This window comes from Solanum stenotomum, chromosome 1 (assembly GCF_019186545.1).
Source record: "Solanum stenotomum isolate F172 chromosome 1, ASM1918654v1, whole genome shotgun sequence".
NCBI classification, from domain to species: Eukaryota; Viridiplantae; Streptophyta; class Magnoliopsida; order Solanales; family Solanaceae; genus Solanum; species Solanum stenotomum.
Genome location: NC_064282.1, coordinates 77,424,445 through 77,432,324, shown reverse-complemented (window position 1 = coordinate 77,432,324; position 7,880 = coordinate 77,424,445).

The following is a 7,880-nucleotide window of genomic DNA, read 5'->3' as shown; positions in this document are numbered from 1 at the left end:
GCAACCTCACTATCTCTTTCACACACACCTTAGCCAATTGTTCAACATTATAATCTATTCTTACCGGAATAAAATAGGCTAAATTAGTCAATCTATCAACCTACCCAAATAGAATCAAACTTTCCCAAAGTCTTGGGAAGACCAACCACGAAATCCATGGCTATTCTCTCCCACATCCATTTCGGAATTGGCATTCTTTGAAGCAAACTTGCAAGCCTTTGGTGTTCGTATTTCACTTGTTGGCAATTTTGACACTTAGCCACAAACTCCACTATATCTTTCTTCATGCCCGGTCACCAACAAATTCGCTTAAAATCTCGATAGATCTAGACACACCAGGATGAATAGAATATCGCGAACCATGGGACTCTATCAACAACTTTTGAATCAAATCATCAACTCGGGGAACACAATTTTTTCCTCTGAAACTAAGTACACCTTCCCCATCAAGGGTGGTCTCTTGTGCCTTACCAATCACTATCTTCTTTCTAAGCTCCTCCGAATTTCCATCTTCAAATTGTTTAGCCTTGATCTCATTAATGAATGTGGCCCTCACTTCAATGCTAGCTAACACCCCACCTCTTCGTGAGATCCCCAACTGCATGAACTTAGACTCTAGTGTCTTAATTTCCTTAACCAAAGGTCGCTTTTGTTATACTTAAGCAAGCTATACTACCCACACTCACCGCTTTCCGACTCAAAGCGTCAACCACCACATTAGACTTGCTTGGATGATATTGAATGGTCACATCATAATCTTTGAGTAATTCCATCCACCTTCTCCATCTTAAATTTACATCCTTTTGAGTGAACATATGTTGCAATCTATGATGATCGATAAGCACTTCACACTTACCACAATAGAAGTAATGCCGCCAGATTAAAGAGCAAACACTACCGCTTCCAACTCCAAATCATGTGTCGGATAATTCTTCTCACGCACCTTTAACTGACGTGAGGCATAAGAAATAACATTCTTATCTTGTATAAACACAACACCCTAATTAGAATTTGAAGCATCACAATAAACAATAAAATCTTTACCTTGGACTAATATTGCTAGAATAGGCGCGATGGTCAAGAGAGTCTTGAGCTTTTGAAAGCTCTCTTCACATTTTTCGGTCCATTCGAATGATATCTCCTTTTTGGTCCACTTGGTCAAATGAGTGGAAATATAAGCAAAGTTCTTCACAAATCGACGATAATGCTACCGAGCCCCACAAAACTCCTAACTTCCATAACAAAGCTAGGCCGAACCCAATTCTTGACCACCTTAATCTTTTGAGGATCTACCATTACCCCTTCTTTCGAAACTACAAGTCCCAAAAATGCAACATAAGTCAACCAAAATTCACACTTTGAAAATTTAGCATACAACCTTTGTTTCTCATGAACTCCCAAAACAATGCGAATATGGTCGGCATGTCCTTTCTCACTTTTCGAATAGACCAAAATATCATCAATAAACGCTATAACAAATGAATCAAGGAAAGGTTTGAATACCCCATTCATTAAACTCATGAAAGTTGCAGGTGCATTGGTCAAACCAAAACACATAACCAAAAACTCATAGTGCCCATAGTGAGTTCTAAACGCCATTTTGGGAAGATCCTCAGGCCTAATTTTTAACTGATGGTAGGGTGACCTTAGATCAATCTTAGTGAAAATTGATGCAGCTTGCAATTGGTCAAAAAGATCATTTATTCGAGGCAAAGGATACTTGTTTCGAATAGTGACCCTATTCAATTGTAGGTAATCTATACACATTCTCATACTACCATCATTTTTCTAGACAAACAACACTGGAGTACCCCATGGAGAAGCACTAGGGTGAATAAATCCCTTATCAAGAAGCTCTTGGATTTGATCCTTAAGCTCTCTTAATTCTGTTGGAGCCATGTGATATGGAGGGATAGAAACGGGAGGAGTACTAGGTTCTAAATCTATACAGAAGTCTACATCTCTTTCCCGAGGCATACCAAGCAAGTCATTAGGAAACACTTCTCAAAATTCTGACATCACCAGAATAGACTCAATCGATGGAGCCTCAATCTCAACATCCCTAATATAAGCCAAACAACCTTGCCCTATCAATTTCCTAGCGTGAATAGAGGATATGATTTTAGCTTGCTTAGGCTTGTATACCCCTTCCCACTCTAATTTTCCCTTATCAGAATTTCTAGAGTGACAGACTTAGTATTACAATTAAGCACATCATAATAGGGGGACAACCAAGTCATGCCAAAGATTATATTAAAATCAGTCATATGTAAAATCACCAAATCAGCCCAAGTCTGAAAACCCATAAATAAATAGGACAAGCACGATAGGCAATGGTGACTATGACTGACTCTCCAACTAGGGTAGAAATACGGATAGGGGCATCAAGTATATTACAAATAATAGAAAGTTTTGAGGCTAATCACACATATACTTATGAATAAGTGGAATCAAATAACACATTAGTCATCTGGTCACAGAAATTAATAGTACTTGTGATCACCGCGGCAGACGCCTCTACCTCATCTTGCTCGGAAAAGCATAACACTGAGCCCTATCATCNAGAACGCATGGAAACCCTAAAGAACTGGCTAACCCTTGTATTCGAAGCAATCAGTGATCTTCTAGACGAGGTCTATCAATAGCCTCCTGAAGATGCCTTGTACTCAACAAAGAAAGAGAAAGTGCAGTATCTATATACAACCACATTGTACTTGTAGGATAACACGGCTATTCCACCAAATGCAACATAAGCAAGCCATTATAACAATATAATAACATGCATATATCAAACATATACAATATTATCAACATTTACGAACAAGGTATAGCTTCACATTTCTCAAGATACACAATTATATCAAATTATTTGTCCTGTCAAGGAACCCAAACCCAAATTGTTACCATACTGGAATGTGGTACCCGATCCATTAATTATGTCAGAACGTGGCTACTGATCACATAGTAATGCCGGAACGTCGCAATCGATCCAAGTTAGTTATGCTGAAACGTGGCAACCGATCCATTCAACAAGCCACAATCACAATCACAAGTATATTCCCATAAACATACAAACAAGACATGATTCATGGCATTTAACATTCATCTATCCTCATTTAGGATTAATGTGTTCAATAATGCAACATTCACATACATACATATATCGTAATGAAGCAAGAACAAACATACATCACACAATCATAGTATCACAACCATCACCTACCTCGAAACAAGCTTGAAACCCTAAGAAACTTGATCCTTCCCATTCCGGATTTGTTCCGCTTATTCATGGTCTACAAAAAATCATATAACACGGGAATCAATAAACACTCCTTAATTACCCGGATTACTAACAATTCTAACAACCCTAGATGATACTTAGGATCCCAAGTACCCAATATAGAGTTTTTTCCACCATAGAATCTAGATCAAATCCCCCCCCCCCATCAATAATTACCCATTCTATTACGTTCTAAGGATTGAAAAACAGATTCGGGGAATGAAAAGCTTATCTTTAACCTCAAGAATTGTAGAAAACTATCAAGAGTCACATGGGGTTCGTTCCTTAGGTTTGAACTTTGAAAAGTGCAGAATAAAGTCATTTTGTGGTTTATTTACGACCTTAAGTCGCGTCTAACCCGCCACAGTGGCCCTCACCCAATTGCGGGCGCCTTGGCTGCAAAAATCCTGCCCCAGTAGCTTGCACGGAACTAGTGACCTATTTTAATAATTCCAAGACCCCCATTTCACAATACACCTTTAACAAACGACACTAAAAAAATATCGTTCACGGAATGATCGGTTTCGGGAGTTCTACTCACCCGAATTCAATTCCGTAAAGTCGTACAGATTCCTTAACGACTTATCTAACTACTCATGCAATCAAAATCATAAATAACTTGCCCAATTTTTACCATATTTATCTACACCTTAATGACTCCAATTTCATCCAAATATGGACTAGGTTAGGAAATTTCAAGTTACTAAGAAAAAGTTTTACGACCCAAAATTTTTCCCCATTGGCTTTTCAATAACGACCGAACCCGGTCATTACATGTTCGTGAAACAAAGGAGAAATTAAGCCAAAGTAAAGAAACAATGTAAGTTAGCTCAAGAAAATTATAATAGAATAATTAATAAGATTGACTCTATATATGCATGTTCGTTAAACGAGTTTAATTTGCAGGTGACACCGAGACATAAACCACATATTCGAGTTAACAAGTTCATAAAACAATATATAGTTAGAACATGTACTGAATTTTGCAAGGGGGTTTACATTAAAAATTGGTGAGATGTTCACTACTTATCTGAATATGGCCTTCTTTGCAAATTTTGGTAAGAAAAGGTAAGGAAGTCAAAATGAAATATATAGTTACTGTATATAATGGTATTATCATTGTCATTTTCAAGTTCATTGTCCTTTCCCTATTTGATTCTTAAAATTTTGTAGAAATCTTATGGTTAGAAAAAAAGAGAAAAAGAGAAAATGAAGATTAATATGGACTTCAACAAATAAACTTGAGAAATGACACGACACATATGGACTTAGTAGATTCTGCATTAAGGAATACAGTACATTTCATTTTTTACCTTTAGGATTTTTAGCTCATACATAAAAAGAGAGCAAAATAAAGATAGTTTCAGTTCCAGATATTATGGAGGTGAAGAGGGAGGAGTCAGCTATTGACTTATTGAATTTGCAAAAAGATATATTGGAAGCTCAGAGGAGGTCAAGGGTTGATGAGCAACTAAGGTTATTTGTGTTGAGAGCCTGTATGGGTGATCCTCCTTCCAGCTCAATTCCAGTAGTGGTAGGACTTACAAGTGGAGTTGATGTTTTGATCGAGTCTCAAACTCTAAGTACTACACAACCAGCTTCTGAGGAAAGTCTTGAGGTCTCATTTAGTGAGCCAGCCACTACCCCTACAACTATTGTTTCAGGAGATAAAAAAGCCTGAGCACCATTTATAGACTTTGTAGCCTAGGCATCATTGATATACAGTACTCCTAGTACTATAAGTGTTGTAGAGACGTGGCTCAATAAAATGAAAAATTAGTTGTATCAGTAAAGAGTAACAGTATATGTTATATTTTATTTGACATCAACGTATCTTTGATTTTAATGATGGTTGAGGATCTGTGTATGGCAATGAATGAATATGAATGTGACAACTATACTTAATATGTATGCATAAAACTTGATACTTAGGAATTGAAAGTGAGGTTTTATTCTATGTGGATGTGATCATTTTCTGCATCATTAATTATTTGTTGATGCATCTAGAACTTGCCTTGATTCATGCTGTGTTATTTGTAAGCTAGTGGAATAAATATGGATCATAAACTATTTTTGAATTTAGACCACTTGATTTATAAGATTGTCCAAAATGATTAAATAATTCATTGTTCCATAATTTTGAGCCAAAATGAAAAGAAATTGTCCGCTTCTTCTATTCATGTCATGCCCCTAGCCTATACCTTGGATGTGATTGTCCCTAAGTGACAATTGTTGACTCCAAATTAATCCTTGGCCGGACTAACTATGATTAGCATGGTTCTGTGGTATACACAATGCTTTAATAGATGATCATTTCAATCATTTAATGAAAACTCTGAAACATTGTTTGAAAATACTTCACATCAATGATAAGTTTCAGTAAAACATTTGAGAAAAATACTGGAAACAATCGAACTTTGTCTATCCATGAAGCCTCTAAAATACCAAGATAGGTGGTGGAACAAGACTCACAACACCTAAAAATAAATCAAGACTAAACTTAAAATCATCTAGAGTACTCCGAAAGTGAGGAAGTCTCACCAAAAGTTTTTGGAAAGTGGAGTGATCTCAACAGAGAGTCTGTTGATAACCATTAACACATGTATATGTATCATGAGATAATTCAGATCGAATGTTATCAGTACATTAANTGTTCGTGAAACAAAGAGGAAATTAAGCCAAAGTAAAGAAACAATGCAAGTTAGCTCAAGAAAATTATAATAGAATAATTAATGAGATTGACTCTATATATGCATGTTCGTTAAACGAGTTTAATTTGCAGGTGACATCGAGACATAAACCACATATTCGAGTTAACAAGTTCATAAAACAATATATAGTTGGAACATGTACTGAATCTTGCAAGGGGGTTTACATTAAAAATTGGTGAGATATTCACTATTTATCTGAACATGACATCCTTTCAATTATTGGTAAGAAAAGGTAAGGAAGTCAAAATGAAACATATATTTTCTGTATATAATGGTATTAGCACTGTCATTTTCAAGTTCACTGTCCTTGCCCTATTTGATTCTTAAAATTTTGTAAAAATCTTATGGCCAGGAAAAAAGAGAAAAAGAGAAAATGAAGATTAATATGGACTTCAACAAATAAACTTGAGAAATGACACGACACATATGGACTTAGTAGATTCTGCATTAAGGAATACAGTACATTTCATTTTTTACCTTTAGGATTTTTAGCTCATACATAAAAAGAGAGCAAAATAAAGATAGTTTCAGTTCCAGATATTATGGAGGTGAAGAGTGAGGAGTGAGCTATTGACTTATTGAGTTTGCAAAAAGATATATTGGAATCTCAGAGGAGGTCAGGGGTTGATGACCAACTAAGGTTATTTGTGTTGAGAGCCTGTATGGGTGATGGTTCTTCCAGCTCAATTCCAGTAGTTGCAGGACTTACAACTGGAGTTGATGTTTTGATGGAGTCTCAAACTCTGAGTACTACACAACCAGCTTCTGAGGAAAGTCTTGAGGTCTCATTTAGTGAGCCAGCCACTACCCCTACAACTATTAATGTTTCAAGAGATAAAAAAGCTTCAGCACCATTTAGAGACTCTGTAGCCTAGGCATCACTGATATACAATACTTCTAGCACTATAAGTGTTGTAGAGACGTGGCTCAATAAAAATGAAAAATTAGTTGTATCAGTAAACAGTGACAATATATGTTATATTTTATTTGATTTTAATGATGGTTGAGGATCTGTGTATGGCAATGAATGAATATGAATGTGACAAATACTTAATATGTATGCATAAAACTTGATACTTAGGAATTGAAAGTGAGGTTTTATGCCATGTGGATGTGAGCATTTTCTGCATCATTAATTATTTGTTGATGCATCTAGAACTTGTCTTGTTTCATGTGTTATTTGTAAGCTAGTGGAATAGAAATGGATCATAAACTATTTTTGAATTTAGACCACTTGATTCATAAGATTGTCCAAAATGATTAAATAATTCATTGTTCCATAATTTTGAGCCAAAATGAAAATAAATTGTTCGCCTGTTCTATTCATGTCATGCCCCTAGCGTACACCCTGGATGTGATTGTCCCTAAGTGACAATTGTTGACTCCAAATGAATCCTTGGCCGGACTAACTATGATTAGCGTGGTTCTATGGTATACACAATGCTTTAATAGATGATCATTTCAATCATTTAATGAAAACACTAAAACATTGTTTGAAAATACTTGACATCAATGATAAGTTTCAATAAAACATTTGAGAAAAATACTGTAAACAATCGAACTTTGTCTATCCATGAAGCCTCTAAAATACCAAGATAGGTGGTGGAACAAGACTCACAACACCTCAAATTAAATCAAGACTAAACTAAAAATCATCTAGAGTACTCCGAAAGTAAAGAAGTCTCACCAAAAATTGTTGGAAAGTGTAGTGATCTCAACAGAGAGTCTGTTGATGATCATGAACACATGTATATGTATCATGAGATAATTTAGATCGAATGTTATTAGTACATTAAATGTACGGTACATAATATGGCTGAATAAAAAATTATATTGAATTGATAACAGAATACTGAAGAAAAACAAGATATAAACAAGTAGTGAAAACC